Genomic DNA, 24,111 nt, shown 5'->3' on the forward strand with positions numbered 1-24,111 from the left:
TGCTCAGTGTGTTGACTTCTGCTACACTCAATGCTCAGTGTGTTGACTTCTGCTACACTCAATGCTCTGTGTGTTGACTTCTGCTAAACTCAATGCTCAGTGTGTTGACTTCTGCTACACTCAATGCTCAGTGTGTTGACTTCTGCTAAACTCAATGCTCTGTGTGTTGACTTCTGCTAAGCTCAATGCTCAGTGTGTTGACTTCTGCTACACTCAATGCTCAGTGTGTTGACTTCTGCTACACTCAATGCTCAGTGTGTTGACTTCTGCTACACTCAATGCTCTGTGTGTTGACTTCTGCTACACTCAATGCTCAGTGTGTTGACTTCTGCTACACTCAATGCTCTGTGTGTTGACTTCTGCTAAACTCAATGCTCCGTGTGTTGACTTCTGCTACACTCAATGCTCAGCGTGTTGACTTCTGCTACACTCAATGCTCAGTGTGTTGACTTCTGCTACACTCAATGCTCCGTGTGTTGACTTCTGCTAAACTCAATGCTCCGTGTGTTGACTTCTGCTACACTCAATGCTCCGTGTGTTGACTTCTGCTAAACTCAATGCTCAGTGTTTTGACTTCTGGTACACTCAATGCTCCGTGTGTTGACTTCTGCTAAACTCAATGTTGTGTGTGTTGACTTCTTCTACACTCAATGCTCAGTGTTTTGACTTCTGGTACACTCAATGCTCTGTGTGTTGACTTCTGCCAAACTCAATGCTCCGTGTGTTGACTTCTGCTACACTCAATGCTCAGTGTTTTGACTTCTGCTACACTCAATGCTCTGTGTGTTGACTTCTGCTACACTCAATGCTCTGTGTGTTGACTTCTGCTAAACTCAATGCTGCGTATGTTGACTTCTGCTACACTCAATGCTCAGAGTTTTGACTTCTGGTACACTCAATGCTCTGTGTGTTGACTTCTGCTAAACTCAATGCTCAGTGTGTTGACTTCTGCTACACTCAATGCTCAGTGTGTTGACTTCTGCTACACTCAATGCTCTGTGTGTTGACTTCTGTTAAACTCAATGCTCAGTGTGTTGACTTCTGCTACACTCAATGCTCAGAGTGTTGACTTCTGCTACACTCAATGCTCTGTGTGTTGACTTCTGCTAAACTCAATGCTCAGTGTGTTGACTTCTCCTACACTCAATGCTCAGTGTGTTGACTTCTGCTACACTCAATGCTCAGTGTGTTGACTTCTGCTACACTCAATGCTCTGTGTGTTGACTTCTGCTAAACTCAGTGCTCCGTGTGTTGACTTCTGCTACACTCAATGCTCAGCGTGTTGACTTCTGCTACACTCAATGCTCAGTGTGTTGACTTCTGCTACACTCAATGCTCTGTGTGTTGACTTCTGCTAAACTCAATGCTCTGTGTGTTGACTTCTGCTACACTCAATGCTCTGTGTGTTGACGTCTGCTAAACTCAATGCTCAGTGTTTTGACTTCTGGTGCACTCAATGCTCCGTGTGTCGACTTCTGCTAAACTCAATGCTGCGTGTGTTGATTTCTGCTACACTCAATGCTCAGTGTTTTGACTTCTGGTACACTCAATGCTCTGTGTGTTGACTTCTGCTAAACTCAATGCTACGTGTGTTGACTTCTGCTACACTCAATGCTCAGCGTTTTGACTTCTGCTACACTCAATGCTCTGTGTGTTGACTCATGCTACACTCAATGCTCTTTGTGTTGACTTCTGCTAACTCAATGCTGCGTGTGTTGACTTCGGCTACACTCAATGCTCAGTGTTTTGACTTCTGGTACACTCAATGCTCTGTGTGTTGACTTCTGCTACACTCAATGCTCCGTGTGTTGATCTCCTGAGAACCCTGGAGGACCGGGCTGATTTCAAGTATCAATGTTCATGGAAAGACGTTTGCAAAAACACTTATAAACAGTTTGGCGGGGGATGGCTAGAACAAACTGGCTTCGATGAAATGAAAGAGGTTGTCAATAACACCCAACAATTATAACCCATGCGGTGAGCATTTGGGGCCAGTGCTGTGCTGACCACAGCGCTTTCATCAGCCACAGAAAACACGTGGAATTGTGTGTGTGAGTCTCCCTGCTTAAAACAGTGGAAGGTTTTGGGTTTGGGAAACAATGCATTGACTTTGTTAAGCTACTGTGTGCAAGTCTGGTGGCTCAAGTTATGATGAGGCATGTCGAGTTGCCGAGGGGCTTGTGGTGCTACCAAGTCTCTCTGTTATCATCCTTTCTTTTAATGTTGGACCTAAAGAATATGGCTGCAGGGATAAGGGTTTATCCTGAGGACCCATCATAAGGGTTGCCCGAGAAGACATAACCTACTTAAGTGGATGAGTTTGCTGATGAGGCACATCCAGCGCAGTCCCTCCTGAGGTCCTATGAACTCATAGGCACGTTCAGTTGGCTCTCCGCATGTTTATTTATTGAGCCTGGGTTAAAGGCTTTTCTCCTGTTGCAGAAGGAACAGGAGAAAAATAACAATGGCAAAAACAGTAAAATACAGTCCCGGTCCTACTCGGCCATCTGGCATTCAGACGTGCAAGTGCAGTGAGGAGAAGTGCAGGAGATAGGGAGGGAAGGGGGGTAGCAGAGGAGCGGCAAGTGCTGCTGGAGGGCCCGTGAGGCAAGTGCTAGAGAGCGCCAAGGAGGAGAACCTCAGGCTGAGTGCTAGTGCAGGTGACTCCCAAGGGTGGGATGCACAGCCACCATGCTGGGGCCCACCAGGGCAGTGCAGTGGGGAGGGCAGTGGGGGCTGAAATCCGCTGGTAAGAAAGGCCTGGAATCCTGGGAGATTCCTGAGGACCAGGCCACCAGACAATGAGGCAGTGAGCTGATTAACAGGGAATGGAAAGAGGGAAGGAGGTAGAGAACAGCAGAGTTTTGAGCAGTTTCCTGAATGTGAGCCGGTCCTGCCCAAGAGAGGGGCAGGGAGGATGTTCCAAAGAGAAGCACCAGCCGAGGAGGGAGACCTTGGAGAAGCATTTGACAGTCAAAGGTTGGAGTTAGAGGAGTGGTGGGCTGTAGCAGCAGAGTATTTACGGGGGAAAGTTGGAGATAGCATGGTCCCAGGCCGCAGAAGGCTGTGTGGATGATGTAGAGGGTCTTGAATTTGTTCCTTCCAGCCACCGGGAGCCAGTGGAGAGATTATTCAGCTGGAAAGACCCAGTCCCTGGGCTTGAGGCCAAGTTTAAGCTTTGCAGCCCTATTCTGGTATAGCTGGTGAAGGTGCACTGTGGCTGTACATAACCCCCTTGCTGTGGTGTGTTCCTCACGGGAAACCCTGCCTATTGGGTGGGTGCTACTGTAGCAGCATGAGCCACAAACATTGCCCCTTCCATTCTATACTTTTCCAGTTTCTTCTGTAGCATTTTCTGCCGCCTGCCTCTTGGCCTCCTGCTTCTGTTCACAGTAGTGTACTATTGTTGCCTGCATCACTGGCCATCCCTCTGCTTCTATTCCCACAATCTTGTCTAATGATGCCTGGATGTCCGTCGACAGCCCCTTAGCCAGTATGTGCTAAAACAAGGGTATACACTTGTCGCAACTCTGTTGCGTTTCCTGCATCTAGAGAACCTGCACCTGTTTTATATAGTCTGCGTGGTCTTCGTTTGGCTTCATTCTATGTGCCATTACTATTCCCAGATCGTAGCTATCGGGGTACATACTTCTCAGGACCTCCCATACGTGTGCTCGACAGTTGTTGAATGTTGCCCCATCGTGTGCATTATTACTTAATTTGCTTGTACCCTGCCTGCTCTCATATTTCATCCCCCTGTTCTCTATTTATGGTCGCAAATACACTTTTCATATCCCTTATTGCCAGCTTCACCCCAGCTGTCTTTTTCTTGACTGCCTGTATCCATTTGCTGGCTCCTGACACAAAGGAGGGCAGGCTGCATATTAGATTGTCCCGGTACATTCTCTACCACGGTACGTAACGTACGTCCCCTTTACTCTTTTGCAACAGCAGCATTTGCCTCATCCTGGGCTCTATTCCCCTCCCCCTTCGGTTGCCTGGGCCAGACCTTCTTTTATCTTCCACTTTCTACTACAAAGGGAAAGCGACCAGTCCCTTCCAGACTCTTAGCTATCATGTCTTTTTCTTTGTTTCCTCCCCCTTCTCCTGTGTTTGTCGGTTGTTCACTCACTGCCCTCTTTATCACTCCAGTCTTCCCTCTTCTCTGTCCTCATCTGAGGTCACACTACCCTCGTCCCCTCCTTCTGCCTCCTCCTCTCTCCCTTCTTCCTCTTCTTCATCCAATCTAAATTTGATCCTTCCCGACAACCATTCCTCCTTTTCCCCTTTATTTTTCCTACGCACCTCCTCTTCTATCACCCTCTCTTCTTTGTTAAATAATGAGTCCACCTGTTGTTGCGTGTTCTTTTCAATGTCTGCTAAGTATTTTCTCTCCCCCTTTTGTGTGCCTCATCCCACTGTGTGTCTCTGTCCTTTTTTCTTGCTCTTCTGTTCCCCCCCTGGGCTTTTCCATTGCGGGTTTGTATAACCGCTGCTATGATATGATATGAAAATATGAAGTATTTTCCACACTCTTTTGTGTTTTTTAAGGTGCTACTTTGTAGCCGGTTTATTTATTTTCTTGGTTGTACACATACATGGGGGGGGTGGGATTCTTAATGTCCCATGTGGTCAGCTGACACGTGTTTCGACCTGAAGGTCTTTCTCAAGGCTGATATATATTCAAAATGATGTGAGGTGACAGAGGTATTGGTGTGTAGTGGTGACATGGTATACATTACATTTGTGCACAGTACAAGTTATGGACTGATTGAGTAGTGTTGGTCATTTTAATATTAAAAAATATTTTGTACATTGCAATTAGGTGTGCTGTACCCATTAATTAATTCATGGGTTTTTAAGGAAGCCAGAAGAGAAAGGAAGAGAGGGAAGAGGCAAAGGTTAGCTCGAGATCAGTGGTTCGGGAATGGTCCAATATTAAGGTTTTTGTGGTGCTTACCTAAGTAGGATTGGTCCGGCGCCCCCTGTGGGGTTCTTGTTCTATATGCGTGGTCCTGTATTTACAGTGGCTCTGTTTGGGCCCTGTAACAGAGAGGAATTGCTCTCTTTAAGGTATGGACAGAGATCTGTGTTGTTTGTGAGCATGATGCTTCCTTTGGTACTGGGCCTGTGCTGGGGAGAGGCCTGCTATTCTTTGAGGGAAGTATGGGTGTCCCATGCCTGGCTGGTAAGGGGTGCCTGGCTAGTAAATATAGATGGCTGGTGCTCCATTGTAACATGAACGTGCATCAATAAGTGAGTGCATCGTCCGATGGGAGGCCGATGTGTCTCTGTAGATCTCACGTGACCCTGGTGCCTAGTATTATATTCTAGGGGGGTCGAGTGAGAAAGCGTGGAAGCCAGTTGGTGTGGTATCTACGAGTGCACCCTGTGCGTGTGCTGGTGGGAGGCTATGGTGTGGCTGGAAATGGCTTGTTTGGCATGCCTACTAATATATGCTAGGGTGGTTGAGTGAGAGGCATCCGTGTTGTTGTTGCATCTAATTGGAAAACCGCGTTTTTTGCATGCCTAGTAAATTGTGGCTAGGGGGCCACGAATGAGATTGTGGTGGGCCAGCGCGTCTAGTGGTGGGTCGTAGCTGGGCATGAGAACCTAGTTTCCATGCGTGCTCACCTTGCGTCTTGTGGGTAGTTCGGTCCATGTTGTGAGGCTTCGGACTGCTGGCTATGAGAAGTACGTGTTGTGTAGAGGGCGCATTCGCGCGCAGAGATCAGTGTAGGTGTCCTCTCGCGCATGCGCATTCTGTCTTGCTGTGGCTCAGTGCCTGGTTGCGTGTGGCCAGTGGGTTCACATACCTACATGGGTAGGGGAATTGGAGTGTGAGACGGTGGTTAAGAGTGCATGCGTGGAGTTGAGCATCTACTCCTTTAACGCATACGGATGGCAACTTGTGGTTGGCGTTTATCCTGTATTGCCCTTATTTGTAGGGAGCCTAAGGACTTGAACGCTATGGGGGTGGGGTGCTCCTTATTATACAGAATGGCCTGATGATGCATTGAGTCAGGATAAATCTTCATTATGCGGTCTCATGTGGTGTGTGCGCACCATACTGAGGCTAACATAATGGGTGATGAAATAGTTCTCTCGGTAAGGTGGCAGGCTAGTAGGCCATTGCCAATGTGGTGGGGTGGGCTAGGCGTGGTTCTGCCATGTTTTTGGTCTTGGTCGGTGCCAGGGTGGGCACCAGGGTGCAGCTGTTGTCTCGGTATTGGGTTTTGATGCTGTCTGGTCTTGTTGGAGGTGGCTGGGGAGTCCGTGGGGCCATCAGGGCCTGATGGTGTATTACCCCAGGAAAAGCCATGGTGCATTGTCTGTTAAATGGATAACAGCTGGGTATGTAACATTGGTGGGTGAGTATAGTGGGGAAATGAAGGAGGTTGCTAAGGGATCATGGTAAAACATGGCTATAGAAAAACATTGAAGTCATGTTCACTGTTTAAACAATTTTTAACACATCTATAACGACAATGATTCGTGATTCTTCTTGCCGTAATTTGAGTGTTCTGTTTCCTCCTCTTGTTCCCATCTTCATTGTTCTATGTATCTTATTTTGCTCTTTTCATCCAATTGGTGGTTTTTCTGCCAATGGTTGGCCAGGGGCAGTTTGGGGTCCTGTGAATGGATATTGTTCGAATGTTCTCTTATTCTGATCCGGACCTCTCGAATGGTTCTCCCTATGTAGATCTTGTCACAAACACACACTAGGGCATATATTACATATTTGCTTTTACAATTCAAGTGCTCGGTAATTTTGAATGGTGGACAGCCTTTGAAATTTGGCCATTTGGTTTGTGTTACATATTTGCAATGGAGCATGTGGAGGAGATCCATTGCAAATATGGCCTACATTCCGGCCACCCATTTTGAGATGCCAGAAGCATGCTCACCAAGATGTGTGATGTATAAGGAGCAAATAAACCAACAGAGAGCCCCAGTAGTGCTCTGTCCAGTGCCCATCAGAAGGACGTGTATACCTATTGAAGCACCAATAACCAGACAACCATGTGCCACACGATACCCATTGAGACAATCGTACCAGTAGCTGACGCGAAATAAAGACTACTTACACACTGTCCTGGAAGAGACCCAAAGGGCTCCCATTGGAGGTGAATGCTGACGTCACAATGGTCCAGAAAGACTCACAAATGAAAGAAACAACAACTAAAAGGGGATAAACAAAGACGAAATGTTGCAGATAAGGATGTAATACACATAAAAGAAGACACAATGCTGAACTACGTAGAAACGTAACCAGTTAAGCAGAATGGATGTATGTTGGTGGCGAAATGCCTGTAAATAGGCTTGGAACTCAAGAAGCTAAGGAAACGATACTGCTTGCAATGCTTAGTAGGAGGATAGAGCGGCAAGCGCCAACTATATATCTACCTCAAGCAGCACACTATACAAGTGCGACTCCATTTTACACAAGCAGAAGTAAGCCTAGGAGGAAAGATTCATAAGTTAGCTCAAAGCCAGACAGAAGAGCGGAATCGAAACTCAGCAAGAAGCAGCTCATGGCTAGGAATTCGAGGTCAACCCAAGGAAGGGAGGAGAGCAGCAACTCCGAAGAATCGAAACTTAAGAGCATAGAAGCCTGCCTCGTGAAGGTCGAGATAAGGAGGACCGGCAGGTGGCGAGGCCGAACAAAGGAATCAATCACACAAATTGAGGGAGAATGAAGCAGATTCACGGTGAACTGACACGTGATCAGCAAAGTGCAAAGAGGTACCAATGTCTAATGTCATCCAAACCAGAGGGTGCCATAACTTTTCCTGATAAGAAGCTACAGTTTCAAGGCCAACCTCAGCCAACTAATTGACACATAGCCCTAAAGTACTAATTGATGGAAGGGAGGCAGGGTGAATCTTGGGCATTCCGCATCTGGGTGTCCGTTCTGCATGCTGCTAATTAAAGTGGAGATTTATGCCTAGGGGTGTAACCCACCCAAACAAAATGGACCAAATAATCTAGGGTCCTATAGCCAGTAGAACCAATGAGACATTGTATTTGTAGTGACGTCTATCATGAGTGATGTAGAGGGATGGGCGTAGACACCCACCCGATAAGAGTTATCCAATCCTCACGCCCTGTTACCATATACAAATATAGCACCTATACTTAAGTTACCTTTCCCGATCAATAGAATTGCATGACAACTTTAGAGTGTTACACATCAATGATGACGAGAATTTGCTATAAAAGTTACTGTTTGCATGAAGAATTTGGAAGTTGAAGCAAGACAGGCGATCGCAACACTGCTGATTTCCATTTGTTTCCCCGTTTTTTGTACTTGTCATTAAACAGACTGCCCTTTGACAAACCATTGACTTGTCCTTATTGATTGGTGTTGGAGTAAGAGAATCCTGCACCCCATCCTCCTCGAGGTGCAGCTATCTCGTTTTAAGGTGCTGGAGGGCGAGCTCTGAATCTCATGGGCCCGTTCAGAGGTCGCTCCGTCCTCCAGTACAAGCATGTGGCACATTTAGTAAATCCAATCAATGTCTGTTTGCTGAGCCAATCTTGTGCCATGATATTCTTCTGTGATAGGAATGATGGGCTCAGAATATTGCGCCATGTGGGTGCTCTGCTAAAGGACAAACAAGGATATGGTTTAAGACTGCGTCGTATATGCTCATCCATTAGTAGTAGGTTCCAATGTTTGGTGAGTATCCTTTGTATTTTGTAGCTGTCCTTGTTGTACCTGGTCACAAATCTGATAGATTTCACTATACATTTGGATTTTCTTTTTGGAATCAGCAGTGTTTCTCTCGCTATCGTTGATGTTTTTAGTTTGGCTTCTGTCAGGTTTTTGTTTCCATAGCCTCTGCTCCTAAATCTTTTATCCAAAAGGTTGCATTCTTCTTCAAACAGTTCTTGAGTATTGCAAATCCTTTTGGCCCTGATGTATTCGCCTTGTGGTATATTTTGTATTACACTTTTTCGGTGACAGCTGTTCGCATGTAGGACTGAGTTGACCTCTATTGGCTTGCGGAAGGTCCTTGCTGCCAACAACAGAAACGGAGAAACCACATTACCAGAGCTCAGCGAGGTGGGTTGCATTCTAGAGCCCATAACCCCCCTTTCTCATGACCTGATATGATATGGCATTTATAACGCGCCTATACACAAGTGTTTCGAGGTGCGAAAATGGCTGTAATGTTGGATAAACATCATAGGGCGGGGGCGGGGAACTTGGTCTGTCCCCCTCCTTGAACTGCTCTGCCTCCTTCTTCATCGGCAATCTTTTTGTTTTCTCTTACAGTTTCCAGAGCCCCAATATATCGTGCCTACTCGTCATACTTTGTTAACAGGTATGAGAACATATTCTCTATAATTCTAATATCGACCGTTCCCTCCCCAGGCCATGAATAGAAATACTGACCTGCAGTCTCCTTGACACACTAAAATTATAATTGAAAATGTTATTGGGATTTTGGGGCAATTCGCTGCACATGTGATCGAGGGGGCTATCTAGATAGGCCATTATTTCCAGTTTTTTGGCTATTGTCCCTCCATGTCCTAATTACCCTGGGCCCCCCCTCCCACTCTTTTTTATATAGCCTCTTCCTGCAACACACGCACACACCCTAAGGCACTTTTCCTCTGGCCTTCTTCACAGGCCCACCCACGCACTCTCACCAAACACAATGGCCTTCTCCTCAGGCCCGACGACTCATGCCAGGTTAGTAGACAACAGTCCTTAACCTATGTTAGTAAAAGTAGGCTCCAAGTCACCCCACTCTGTCTCGCTTTCGCCTACTGACAAATGGCAAGTGTGCTATTATACACAAGGTACCTTTCAGGGAGGACCATTATACCTAGGTCAACGCTGTTATAACAAGACAAGCAACACCTACTACCACGCAACTATACAATCCCTGAGGCTATGTGCAATGCCTGTTTAATGGGGTCCACCTCTTACTACGCACCTCTCCTGCTCTAATGCAGGTGTGCGCACACCTACGCCCACTTCCTATGGGGTGGCATGAACTAAAATCTACAACTACTATGGCCGATCGTCCTCCCACCTTCAGGATACGTCCTAAACTATACATAAAATATAACCCCTGCCCTTTCCGTGGGAATGCAACCATGATGGTTACACTCACCTGTCCTATAGATCCTTGAGTCACCTTGGAACTGAGCCTCCTGTGTGGCTTCACCCTCCCCATGAGCGCGGGTGGCGTTCGGGATCAGGCAGCGCTTCATGAGCGCAGCATCTGTAGGGCTTCTTCAGTGTTGCGTGTGACTCAGTTCTGCAGTCGCCTGTCCCGTGCCCCCAGGTAGGGTGGCCACAATACCCTCAGTTGACCGGGAGAACTGAGGATCTCACTGGGGCCTACAAATATGTATCAGGGGGCCCCCGAAAGGTCGTAGTAGCACTGTTAGTCTGAAAAGGACCGCACACCAGGCAAGAAGTAACGCTGTTTATTACAGATGGGAAAGCACAAATCAAACAGCACAGTGTAACAGAACTGGTTGATGAGAGCCGACAAATTGGCACACAGCAACATCATTTTTATACTGCTAATGCAATGTTTAAGTAGTTAGAAACATTTGCACTTCAAACTTCACATGTTCGCGGTTCTCACTAAGCTTACTGGATGAAAGACGTCATACCCCTATAGCGAGACATACGTTAGTAAAACATGATTGGAGCAAACAGATCTTCCTTCTTCCAGGTGATCTATTCCCTGTGTGGGGCCACATTTCTTCACGCTCCAGCCACAAACAGTTTGCAATAGGTAATAACATGTTTGTGCTGACCTCCTGGGCTTTATTCATCTGTCATTAGTCAGCACCAAAGTTGAAGGAACACGAGACACCCTAAACTAGTGGGAAGGGAGACAGTCACACGGCACCTGCAAGATAGCGACCTTTGCAAACACTGTAGTGGACATTCAGGGGGCTGGTTACTTTCAAGGGAAAACAAAACTTACTGTGTGATTGGTTCTTATTGGAGCACATCTCCATTCCACATTATCGTTCCCATACCTGCGGTCCAAGGGGTGATTTGAAACCGCCTTGGTGCCATGCAAGTGCTGCTTTGGGTCAGGTCGATTTCCCCAGCTCCCACAAGTAGCCACGGGGCTGGCTTGCCGGCCTTGATTGCGTCACTTAGTGCCGTTCCCAGCGACTGCAGTCTGCTGGAGATGAGCATCCTGAACTCAGCTTCCCCCGTCCCTGAGCTGGGGCGCACAGGCCATGTCTTCAAAGCAGTCCTACAAAGTGAAGCCCATCTGTGGCACCCCATGGAAAGCGCTTAGCTGTGATTTTGTTTTCCACACATTTGTGCATACAGGTTCCTTGTGTCCATGTTGAGTAATATACCGAGTGTCCCTCCTAGTTTCTCTCCATGCCTGGTCCAGGGGCTAGCTACAGCTCCCATAGCCCCCACCCCTGTTTCTCCCCTAGGAGGAATCCCAGCCCATCCCTCTAATTCCCTCAATTGGTAGGTGCGTTTTCCATTAATTCAGCACCTTCATTACAAAAGGGTGTCACAGACTAGCCGGGCATGAGAGGGTGTCACAGACTAGCCAGGCATGAGAGGGTGTCACAGACTAGCCAGGCGTAAAAGTGTGTCACAGACTAGCCGGGCGTGAAGGTGTGTTGCTGACCAGCCGTGCATGAGAGGGTGTTGCAGACTAGCCAGGCATGAGAGTTTGTCAGAGACTAGCCAGGCAAGAGAGGGCCGGTGTCACAGACTAGCCGGGCATGAGAGGCTGTCATAGATTAGCCAGGCGTAAAAGTGTGTCACATACTAGCCAGACATGAAAGTGTGTTACAGACTAGCCGGGCATGAGACAGCATCAGAGACTAGCCGTGCATGAGAGGGTGTTGCACACTAGCCAGCCATGAGAGGTTGTCAGAGACTAGCCAGGCATGAGAGTGTGTTGTAGACTAGCCGGGCATGAGAGGCTGTCATAGACTAGGTGGTATGAGAGCATGTCAGAGACTAGCCGGTCATGAGAGGCTGTTATAGACCAGCTGGCATGAGAGGGTGTCAGAGACTAGCTGGCATGAGAGGGTGTCAGAGATTAGCCAGGCATGAGAGCATGTCAGAGACTAGCCTGGCATGAGAGGCTGTTATAGACTAGCTGGCATGAGAGGGTGTCAGAGACTAGCTGGCATGAGAGGGTGTCAGAGACTAGATGGGAATGAGAGGCTGTCATAGACTAGCCGGGCATGAGCAAGTGTCAGAGACTAGCCGGCCATGAGAGGGTGTCAGAAACCATCCAGGCATGAGAGGGTGTTGCATCGAGCCGGGCATGAGAGACTGTAATAGGCCAGCCAGGCATGAGAGGCTGTCATGGAACAGCTGGCTTGAGAGGGTGTTGGAGACTAGCTGGGAATGAGAGGGCGTCAGAGACTAGCCGGGCATGGGAGGGTGTCTGAAACTACCCGGGCATGGGAGCGTGTCAGAGACTAGCTGGGCATGAGAGGCTGCCAGAGACAAGCCAGGCATGAGAGTGTGTTGTAGACTAGCCAGGCATGAGAGGGTGTCAAAGATAGCCAGCCATGAGAGGCGGTCATAGACTAGCTGGCGTGAGAGGGTGTCCGAGACTAGCCAGCCATGAGAGGGTGTCGGAGGCTATCCGGGCATGAGCAGGTGTCATAGACAAGCCGGGCATGAGCGGGTGTCAGAGACTAGCCGGGCATGAGCAGGCGTCATAGACGAGCCAGACATGAGCGGGTGTCAGAGACTAGCCGGGCATGGAGGGTGTCAGAGACTACCTGGGCATAGGAGGGTGTCAGAGACTAGCCGGGCATGAGCAGGTGTCATAGACAAGCCGGGCATGAGCGGGTGTCAGAGACTAGCCGGGCATGAGCAGGCGTCATAGACGAGCCGGGCATGAGCGGGTGTCAGAGACTAGCCGGGCATGAGCAGGCGTCATAGACGAGCCAGACATGAGCGGGTGTCAGAGACTAGCCAGGCATGGAGGGTGTCAGAGACTACCCGGGCATGAGAGGGTGTCAGAGATTAGCCGGGCATGAACAGTTGTCATAGACGAGCGGGGCATGAGAAGATGTCTGAGACAAGCGAGCCATGAGAGGGTGTCGGAGACTAGCCGGGCATGAAAGTGTATCGTAGACTAGGTGGTCATGAGAGGCTGTCATGAACTAGCCAGACATGAGAGGGTGTCGGAGAGTAGCCAGGCATGAGCGAGTGTTGTAGACTAGCCGGGCATGAGTTTGTGTTGCCGACTAGCCGGGCATGAGCGAGTGTCAGAGACTAGCTGGAATTAGAGTGTATCACAGACTAGCCAGGCATGAGAGGGTGTCGGAGACCAGACAGGCATGAGAGGGTGTCACATCTAGCCGGGCATGAGAGTCTGTCATAGATCAGCCAGGCATGAGAGGCTGTCATAGAACAGCTGGCTTGAGAGGGTGTTGGAGACTAGCCAGGCATGGAAGGGTGTCAGAGACTACCCAGGCATGGGAGGGTGTCAGAGACTACCCGGGAATGGGAGGGTGTCAGAGACTAGCTGGGCATGAGAGGCTGTCGGAGACTAGTCAGGCATGAGAGTGTGTTATAGACTAGCCGGGCATGAGAGGGTGTCAGAAACTAGCCGGGCATGAGCAGGTGTCATAGACTAGCTGGGCATGAGCGGGTGTCGTAGACTAGCCGGGCATGAGTGGGTGTCGTAGAATAGCCAGGCATGAGCGGGTGTCAGAGACTAGCGGGGCATGAGCAACCGGAGACTAGCCGGGCATGAGCGGGTGTTGGACACTAGCCGGGCATGAGCAACCGGAGACTAGCCGGGCATGAGCGGGTGTTGGAGACTAGCCGGGCATGAGAGGGTGTCGGAGACTAGCCAGGTATGAAAGTGTGCCGGAGACTAGCCAGGCATGAGCAGATGTTGGACACTAGCCGGGCATGAGCGCGTGTTGGAGACTAGCCGGGCATGAGCGGGTGTTGGAGACTAGCCGGGCATGAGAGGGTGTCGGAGACTAGCCAGGTATGAAAGTGTGCCGGAGACTAGCCAGGCATGAGCAGATGTTGGACACTAGCCGGGCATGAGCGGGTGTTGGAGACTAGCCAGGCATGAGCGGTTGTCGGAGACTAGCCAGGTATGAAAGTGTGCCGGAGACTAGCCAGGCATGAAAGTGTGCCGGAGACTAGCCAGGCATGAGCAGATGTTGGACACTAGCCGGGCATGAGCGGGTGTTGGAGACTAGCCGGGCATGAGCAGGTGTTGGACACTAGCCGGGCATGAGCGGGTGTTGGAGACTAGCCGGGCATGAGCGGGTGTTGGACACTAGCCGGGCATGAGCGGCTGTCAGAGACTAGCGGGGCATGAGCAACCGGAGACTAGCCGGGCATGAGCGGGTGTTGGACACTAGCCGGGCATGAGCAACCGGAGACTAGCCGGGCATGAGCGGGTGTTGGAGATTAGCCGGGCATGAGAGGGTGTCGGAGACTAGCCAGGTATGAAAGTGTGCCGGAGACTAGCCAGGCATGAGCAGATGTTGGACACTAGCCGGGCATGAGCGCGTGTTGGAGACTAGCCGGGCATGAGCGGGTGTTGGAGACTAGCCGGGCATGAGAGGGTGTCGGAGACCAGCCAGGTATGAAAGTGTGCCGGAGACTAGCCAGGCATGAGCAGATGTTGGACACTAGCCGGGCATGAGCGAGTGTTGGAGACTAGCCGGGCATGAGCGGTTGTCGGAGACTAGCCAGGTATGAAAGTGTGCCGGAGACTAGCCAGGCATGAGCAGATGTTGGACACTAGCCGGGCATGAGCGGGTGTTGGAGACTAGCCGGGCATGAGCAGGTGTTGGACACTAGCCGGGCATGAGCGGGTGTTGGGACTAGCCGGGCATGAGCGGGTGTTGGAGACTAGCCGGGGATGAGCAGTTGTCGTAGACGAGCCGGGCATGAGAGGATGTCTGAGACAAGCAAGCCATGAGAGGGTGTTGGAGACTAGCTGGGCATGAAAGTGTGTCGTAGACGAGCCGGACATGAGAGGCTGTCATGGACTAGCCAGGCATGAGAGGGTGTGGGAGAGTAACCAGGCATGAGCGGGTGTTGTAGACTAGCCGGGCATGAGTTGGTGTCGCCGACTAGCCGGGCATGAGCGGGTGTCAGAGACTAGCCGGGCATGAGCGGGTGCCATAGAGCAGCCGGGCATGAGAGGGTGTCAGAGACTAGCCAGGCATGAGCGGGTGTCGGAGACTAGCCAGGCATGAGAGGGTGTCAGAGACTAGCCGGGCATGAGCAGGTGTTGTAGACTAGCCAGGCATGAGCGGGTGTCAGAGAGTAGCTGGGCATGAGAGGGTGTCGGAGACAAGCCGGGCATGAGCAGGTGTTGTAGACTAGCCAGGCATGAGCGGGTGTCACTGAGTAGCCGGGCATGAGAGGGTGTCAGAAACTAGCCGGGCATGAGCAGGTGTCATAGACTAGCTGGGCATGAGCGGGTGTCGTAGACTAGCCGGGCATGAGTGGGTGTCGTAGAATAGCCAGGCATGAGCGGGTGTCAGAGACTAGCGGGGCATGAGCAACCGGAGACTAGCCGGGCATGAGCGGGTGTTGGACACTAGCCGGGCATGAGCAACCGGAGACTAGCCGGGCATGAGCGGGTGTTGGAGACTAGCCGGGCATGAGAGGGTGTCGGAGACTAGCCAGGTATGAAAGTGTGCCGGAGACTAGCCAGGCATGAGCAGATGTTGGACACTAGCCGGGCATGAGCGCGTGTTGGAGACTAGCCGGGCATGAGCAGGTGTTGGAGACTAGCCGGGCATGAGAGGGTGTCGGAGACTAGCCAGGTATGAAAGTGTGCCGGAGACTAGCCAGGCATGAGTAGATGTTGGACACTAGCCGGGCATGAGCGGGTGTTGGAGACTAGCCAGGCATGAGCGGTTGTCGGAGACTAGCCAGGTATGAAAGTGTGCCGGAGACTAGCCAGGCATGAGCAGATGTTGGACACTAGCCGGGCATGAGCGGGTGTTGGAGACTAGCCGGGCATGAGCAGGTGTTGGACACTAGCCGGGCATGAGCGGGTGTTGGAGACTAGCCGGGCATGAGCGGTTGTCGGAGACTAGCCAGGTATGAAAGTGTGCCGGAGACTAGCCAGGCATGAGCAGATGTTGGACACTAGCCGGGCATGAGCGGGTGTTGGAGACTAGCCGGGCATGAGCAGGTGTTGGACACTAGCCGGGCATGAGCGGGTGTTGGAGACTAGCCGGGCATGAGCGGGTGTCAGAGACTAGCGGGGCATGAGCAACCGGAGACTAGCCGGGCATGAGCGGGTGTTGGACACTAGCCGGGCATGAGCAACCGGAGACTAGCCGGGCATGAGCGGGTGTTGGAGATTAGCCGGGCATGAGAGGGTGTCGGAGACTAGCCAGGTATGAAAGTGTGCCGGAGACTAGCCAGGCATGAGCAGATGTTGGACACTAGCCGGGCATGAGCGCGTGTTGGAGACTAGCCGGGCATGAGCGGGTGTTGGAGACTAGCCGGGCATGAGAGGGTGTCGGTGACTAGCCAGGTATGAAATTGTGCCGGAGACTAGCCAGGCATGAGCAGATGTTGGACACTAGCCGGGCATGAGCGGGTGTTGGAGACTAGCCGGGCATGAGCGGTTGTCGGAGACTAGCCAGGTATGAAAGTGTGCCGGAGACTAGCCAGGCATGAGCAGATGTTGGACACTAGCCGGGCATGAGCGGGTGTTGGAGACTAGCCAGGCATGAGCAGGTGTTGGACACTAGCCGGGCATGAGCAGGTGTTGGAGACTAGCCGGGCATGAGCGGGTGTTGGAGACTAGCCGGGCATGAGTGGACTCGTGTGACTCGTGGGCACCTGAGCATTTCAGGGCATATCAGGTCCAATTTCCTCGATCTTTATGCAGCGGGCAGTGGTGCTTCTGAGTAGGGGGGTATTCACGCCTCTACTTCCGCATTTACCACTTCTGGTGACAGTCCTACTCCGTCCCTTCTCACCCCTTCGCCCACCCCTTTACCGCCCTTGTGTGTGTAGGAGAATGAGGCACTTCTTGTTGATTAGGATAATACGTATTAGAGGCTACTAGAGTTCATCATTTTTAGGGTGCATGTTTTCCTTTGTACTAGTGTTTGAGTGGAAAGTGGCCCCCTGCCTTGGATGCATCTTCAATGCGCTTTGTCATTGTCCTCCGCCTGAAACACAATAGAAAAAGAATTCGGAATGAATCGTTTCGGGAACATTGCGAAGCAGTGAGTGGGGGATCCTGCGGTTTTCTCCTCTCCTTCTCTCAGGGACAGAGGAATGTGGAGGCTGAAGAGAAATGTTTATTGATGCTGAAAATTGCTAAAGCAGTCGAGGTGGAGCTCCAGTGTTGTTCCGTCCTTTTGCAATAGCAGATGTGTGCCCCTGCCTCTGCCGGGAAGTTGCATGTTGTGCATTTTTATGGCTTCCAATGGGGCCATCATGTCACCGCACATGCGGAGACCAAGAGTCCCTCCGCTGCCGCCCATCGTCGTTGCATGATATGTCATGTTATCATGTGTGTGTACTGCAGCCCTCACCACTGTTATGTTCTATCTCTGCGCGGAGGCGCGTGGGGAGATAGAACGTTGAAGGCCGTGTGTGTCGGCCGCAGTGGCGCAGCGGGGGCAGGGCTTTTATTAGGAGCCCTGCGTCACTGCGTTGCGGGATGCAGGGCGGATAAAACATTCCTCCTTTATTTTAACCTAACTTAACATTAAACAGACACACAAATGCAGATCGGCAAATACTTAAACCCCCGGGTGCCTCCCCTTTTTATAGTTCTAGGGGGCCAGACTACCACACATAGTCTTTGATCCGAGCTGGCGGCTTGGTGGTGGTTCTTAAACCATATCGCCCCCCTCTGGGGCTGGGCACCACCGTCTCGCTGGGTGCCTCACCTTCCATGTCCAGCTCACCCATGCCACTGCTCCCACGTTCTGTCACCCGCTTCTACCTCCTCCTAAAAATGAGCAGGGTCTCCTTCGTTCGGCAGGGATTCCTCCTCTTCTTGTGGGCATTCGCCATCAGTCCATAGGTTGCGTGGCACCGCCTTGAACCACGACGCATTTCGTGTTACCTGGCGGTGTCCTCGCTTTACAGTTGTCATGGTCCCTTGTATCTCACTGACAGTTCATGGGAGCGACTCATACGGGAGTCCAGTTTGGACCTTGTCGGGTTCCGCAGCATGACCACCTGGTCGCCCACCTGGTGGTCGGATGTCTTCGACCTCCTCTTGGCACTCATGTGTGCATTGGCTCCCGTTCTCCTTCTTTCGGTGCGCTCTTCGTCAAATCTGTCGGGGCTCCTGCTGGGGTGATGCAGAATGGAAGACCTTATGACTGTGCCAAACATGAGATCTGCTGGCGGGACACCAGTTGTGCTGTGAGGGGTGACCCGGTAGTTTCGTAGAAAATGGTAGAGGTCGACTTTCCACTGGCTGGCGTTCGCTCTTGACAACCTCAGCACTTTGTTGAGTGTCCTCATAAACCACCGTTCCACATCCCCATTCGCCTGGGGCCACCTTGGTATGATGTGATGGTAACGTATGTTCAGTTCCTGCAGGTATTGTTTGAACTCCTCCCCTTGGAATGGTGCGCCATTATCACTCTTGATTGTTGTGGGCAGTCCATGCGTTGCAAACATCTTTTCCATGGCTGGGATAACCCCTTCCGCTGCCGTGGATTCAACTACCTTGACTTCGGGGTATCGGGAGTGATCGTCAATAGACACCAGGAGGTACAGGCCTTCTCGCAGTGTGAAAAAGTCGATGCTTATTGCATCCCATCTACCATGACCTCGTTCCGCTGACTGGATGGGTTCTGGATCAGGTGGGGCTCCGGTTATCTGGCAGGGTAGACAGGTGTTGATTAGCCTTTCAACCTCTCATCTATCTGTGGAAACCACACTCGGTGCCGGATTCGAGCCTTCGTCCGAGCCATTCCTTGGTGGCCTTCATGGGCAAGCACCACTATTCTGTCCTGCAGGCTCAGCGGGATGATGATGCGATTTTCCCTGAGCAGCAATCCTTGCTCTGTAATCGACAGGTACAAAGATGAGTGCTCTAATGAAAACACACTGTTTCACCCCTTATTACCCTCTGCATTAAAGGAGAAAAAGAAAGAAACTCACTTTTTTTGTTGTTTGGAGAAAATAATAGTTTGTTTATCTATGCAGTTGTAAAAATCAACATAGAGTGAATAGTTCTCCAAACAACATAACATCACACGGTTTAATGAAACCAACCGTACAGGCTTATAGGATATATTTACAAACACATGGGGTCACATAGTTTGACACAACAGTCGTGTAAGTAACACAAACTCAATCAAAATACATAGTTTGTTATGGTGATTCATATACTTCAGTATAAAACAACACAATTAGACAAAGTAAGCAACAACAGACAAAAAAAGGGGTTCGTGAATTGACAATTGGTAGTGGACAGTGACAATGCACTGTTGTTCGGGGTGCGTCTACACCAAGGTGTTTCGGCCGTTTAGGTGGACCAATTATGTCCCAGCATATGTACGGCCTTCATCAGGACAAAGTGCTGCACGGGGTGGAATAGGTGCTGCAGGGGAAAGGGAAAAACTCGTCAGGGGAGTGTGTTCGAGCGTGTATCATTTAAACAAAGGAATAAATCCAATACTGTGAGGCCACAGCTTACCTGTGGATAATTATTTCCACTGGCACGAATTTCTAGTATTACGCCAGGCGTGGGAAGGATCTTAGTGTAATCCTATTAAAAAGCAAAGAAGGGCACTCAATAGTGATCTGGTGTCTTACAGATACTTAAATAACAAATGAGTTATAGGTCAACCAATCTTACCTCACTTGTGAGGATCTTGGAGTGGGATGGACTCTGATTTAAATATGCGGTCCTCGCACGGGAACCTGAACACATAAATGAATAAGGGGCATATTAGTGGGGGTTCCACTCGGGGAACAAAATGCCTGACCTAATGGTGGTGTGTCTACAAAGATCTTACCTTTGTGCATGAATCACGAATAGCGGGCCAGTGGAGAGCGCTGTAGGAATGTGCTGACTCACTCCGGGGCTCGAAAGGGGCCTGGCGGCATAGCGTTAGTAACGCTGTTGCTAGGAGCCTTTTCTATTTATACGGCGGCCATTTTGGATCGAGTGCGTCCGAAAATGACAGATAACTCAACCATTAGGGCTCGGACGAGAAAAATACACTATTATCAGTCTTGGCCATGGTATGGCCAATCTAAAAACGTAATTTAGAATGTAAATTTGAAAAATGATATCTACGTCGGCCATGTTGGATCGAGTGCGTCCGAAAAAGACAGATAACTCCACCATTAGGGTTCGGACTGGAAAAATACACTAATATCAGTCTTGGCCATGATGTGGCCAATCTAAAAACATAATTTAGAATGTAAATTTGAAAAATGATATCTATGTCGGCCATGTTGGATCGAGAGCGTCCGAAAAAGACAGATAACTCCACCATTAATGCTCGAATTGAAAAACTAAACATTTATCAGTCTTAGCCATGGTGTGGCCTGTCTAAAAAAGTAATTTAGAAGTGTAAACTTGAAAAATGGTTTCCATGGTAACCTCAGAAGCCTTGTTGAAGAACAGGGCGTGTTAGTGAAACTAAAGGGAAATTAAAATAAATTAGAACACTGAAAGCGCCCCTTGTGCTTGAAATGACTGGCAGGGTAGTGACATGACGTGATGTTGACATGCTTTTAGTAATGGAAAACAAATCCACATAGTAACATAGCACAATTTATACACATGTTCGACAAGGGTCAATTTGTACACAGGTTCGAGTGGCCCAGTCAATTCACTGTTATGCATGCCATTCGACATTATTTGAAATCTTTACAGCTGATAGACACTGATAGGCATCTTAATTCATTCATAGCCCTTTGGTAGAGATTTCATATTACATTTCTTGACCGCAGGTCATAGGCATTTTGCAGGTGCATATACATGATGACGCTGCCAATGTTTGGGATCTACAGGAAAGATTTCCATTCTACCGCAATATTCAAACCTGCGTGCACAGTGTTTAGTTTGTGGACCCAACGCTGTTCTAATTGCGTCAGTGTTTTATTCAAGTCTCCCCCCCCGCTTTGCAGGTGTTACTTTTTGTAGAATGAACCATCGTAGATCTGTATCTTTGTGGTTTTTGTTGGTAAAATGCTCTACTAGTGGCTTGTCGGCAACTTTGTTCCTGATACAGGACCGATGTTCCGATATTCGCATCTTGATGGCCCGTATGGTTTTGCCTACGTATATCAGGTTGCAAGGGCATTGTATCACGTAGATCACTCCCTTCGTGTTGCAGTTAGTGAAATCATTCATGGTCCATTTTACTCGGTGATGTTCAAAAGTTTTTTTCTGTAGAGTTAAAGGGCATGCTACACAGTGGCCACACTTGTGGTGGCCCACTAAGGGAGGCATATCCCATAATGTGGCTTGTATTGCTCGTGGTGGTTCTATGAACGTGTGAACCAATGCGTCTCTTAAGTTTCTGTTCTTTTTTAATGCAAAACATGGGACCTTGTCCAGTGTCCCCGGATGTTTGATCAAATGCCAATTCTTTTTTATGGTTTTCTGAATCAATGGACTTAGTGGTCCAAAGGTTGTGACACATACCATCCTGTTCAACTCTATCTTGGGTTTATTTTCCAGACAGATATCTCTTGGTGTGTTTTTGGCTCTTTTTCGGGCCTGACTGATGGCCTTTCGTGGGTAACCCCTGTTGATTAGTCTTTTTCCTAAATCCTCTGCATGCAGTTGAAATTTTTCCATGTCTGTGCAGTTCCTCCGTATTCTTAAAAACTGCCCGTAAGGTAGGTTATATTTTAAGCCCATAGGATGGTAGCTTTGAAAATGGAGAAGACTGTTACGATCAGTGGGTTTCCGAAAAAGTTCTGTCTTGAGCCGGTCGCCTGTTTTGTAGATATGTAGGTCTAAAAAGTCGATTTGGTGGTGATCCCATTGTATTGTGAACTTTATTTTGGGATTTCTTGAGTTTATCCAGAGATGAAAGTTCTGTAATTCCAGAGGGGTCCCTTTCCATATGATGATAACATCATCGATGAATCGTTTCCATAAGGAGATGTTTCCTAGGAAAGGGTTCTCTTCACAGAATACATTTTTGCTTTCGTAGTGTGACATATATAAATTAGCAATGTCAGGGGCAAAAGTGGCTCCCATACTGACACCCTTAATCTGTTTGTAGATCTGGTTTTGGAAAAGGAAGAAATTCTCCGACATCGCAAGTCTGGCACACTCCAAAATGAAATTCGTCGGGGCGGACTCTGGAGAAATAATAACTTTTGAGAAAGTGGTCACTAAAACTATAATGGCTGGTTTCAGAAAGGACAACTACTACAAAGACAATCTCAATAAAGAAGAAAGAATAGCCATGAGGAATTTGGAAACCGATAAGTCCATTACAATAAAACCAGCAGATAAGGGAGGAGGGATAGTCGTCTGGGATACCGCTGACTATAACATCGAATGCCTACGCCTCCTTGACGATCGAGCTGTTACTCTTGATATCCTTGCCCCCGTCATGAGAATCCGCCTGAAGCCCAAAGCCAAATGTAACTCCTGGTATGACTTGGATCTCGCCACCCTAAAACGCAAGTGCAGGGTTGCAGAGAGGAAATGGCGTGCTTCATGTTCATCCTCTGACAAACTGGCCTGCCGCCTGCTCCAAAGGCAGTACCGGCTCTCCGTTCTCACCAAGAAGAGAGCCCTTATCCAAGCCCGCATCTCTGCGGCATCAAACAACTCCGCCGAACTCTTTAAAATCTGCAAGGAGCTGGCCAACCCTGTTGCAGTCTCTACCTCTCCTGTCCCCTCCCAGGCCCTCTGCACTGCACTGGCCTCTCACTTCATCTCTAAAACTCAGGACATCCTGTCCTCGCTCTCCTCCTTTCAGCTCCCTCCCTCCCTACCTGGCCCTTCCTCTGGCCCTTCTGCGGTCACCCCTCCTCCCTCTTTCTCTGCCTTTCCACCTTTCTCTGCTGACAAGGTTTCCAGACAAGTCCGATCTATGAAAGTCTCGTCTAAACAGGTTCACCCCTGTTCCTCCAAAACTATCAAGGACCACATCGACTCCCTGGCTCCTGCCCTGGCTGACTTTTGCAACCACTCCTTCGCCTCTGGAGTCTTCCCTTCCCCCCTCAAGCACTCCCTTGTGCACCCTCTTCTCAAGAAACCCTCTTCCGACCCCTCCTGCCCGGCTAACTATCGCCCTATCTCTATCACTCCCTTCCTGGGCAAGCTCCTGGAGAAACTGGCCATCTCCCAGCTTAACCTCCATGCTGAATCTGTTGGTAGTCTTCATGACCATCAATCTGGCTTCAGAGCTGCCAGAAGCACGGAAACTGCTCTCCTGAACATCCGTGAAGACCTGCTCTTGAACCTCGATTCCAACACTCCGACATCTTTTTCTCCACCTGTGGTGTCCCCCAGGGATCTAATCTCTCTCCCTGGCTGTTCAACCAGTATCTGGCAATCCTTGCCCACCGCATCGCCGCTCTCTGCCCTAATTTCCAGTGCTATGCGGACGATACCCAACTCATCTTCAGGCTACCCTCAGCCTCCCCCTCTCCTTCCCTCATCTCTGACTGTCTGTCTGCTATCCAAGAATGGTGTGCCGCCAATGACCTCTGCCTTAATGCCAGTAAGACTGAGATTCTACTCATCGGTACTCCCACTCCCTCCTTCCCTGCAGCTCTCTGGCCTGCCTCCCTTGGCCCCCTCCCTGCTCCTACCTGCAAGGCAAAAACCCTTGGGGTCATCTTCGACTCCACACTCTCCTTCTCTCCTCATATTTCTGACGTCGCCAAGAGGTCACACTACCAGCTGCACCTCCTCAGAGGTATTCTTCCCTTCCTTCCTTCCCCCACAAGCTCACTGTCTCCCGAGCCCTGGTTCTCTCGAAGCTGGACTACTGTAACAGCCTCTATCTTAATCTGCCTGCCTCCACTCTCCGCCCTCTGCAACTCATCCAGAACAGAACTGCGAGACTTGTCCTTGGCCTCAAGCCCAGGGACCGTATCTCTCCAGGACTGAAATCTCTACACTGGCTCCCAGTGGCTGCGAGGATACAGTTCAAAACCCTCTGCAT

At 49.8% G+C, this 24,111-nt stretch overlaps 1 protein-coding gene across 2 annotated transcripts in view; it reads left to right on the plus strand.

Annotated features, from left to right (window-relative positions):
• The window catches only part of PAH (phenylalanine hydroxylase), a 418,172-nt gene that overhangs the window by 90,562 nt on the left and 303,499 nt on the right, over nt 1-24,111 (plus strand). The gene's annotated exons all lie outside the window — the stretch shown is intronic.

The sequence above is a fragment of the Ambystoma mexicanum genome, chromosome 12, assembly GCF_040938575.1.
Source record: "Ambystoma mexicanum isolate Mex_15411 chromosome 12, UKY_AmexF1_1, whole genome shotgun sequence".
NCBI lineage: Eukaryota > Metazoa > Chordata > Amphibia > Caudata > Ambystomatidae > Ambystoma > Ambystoma mexicanum.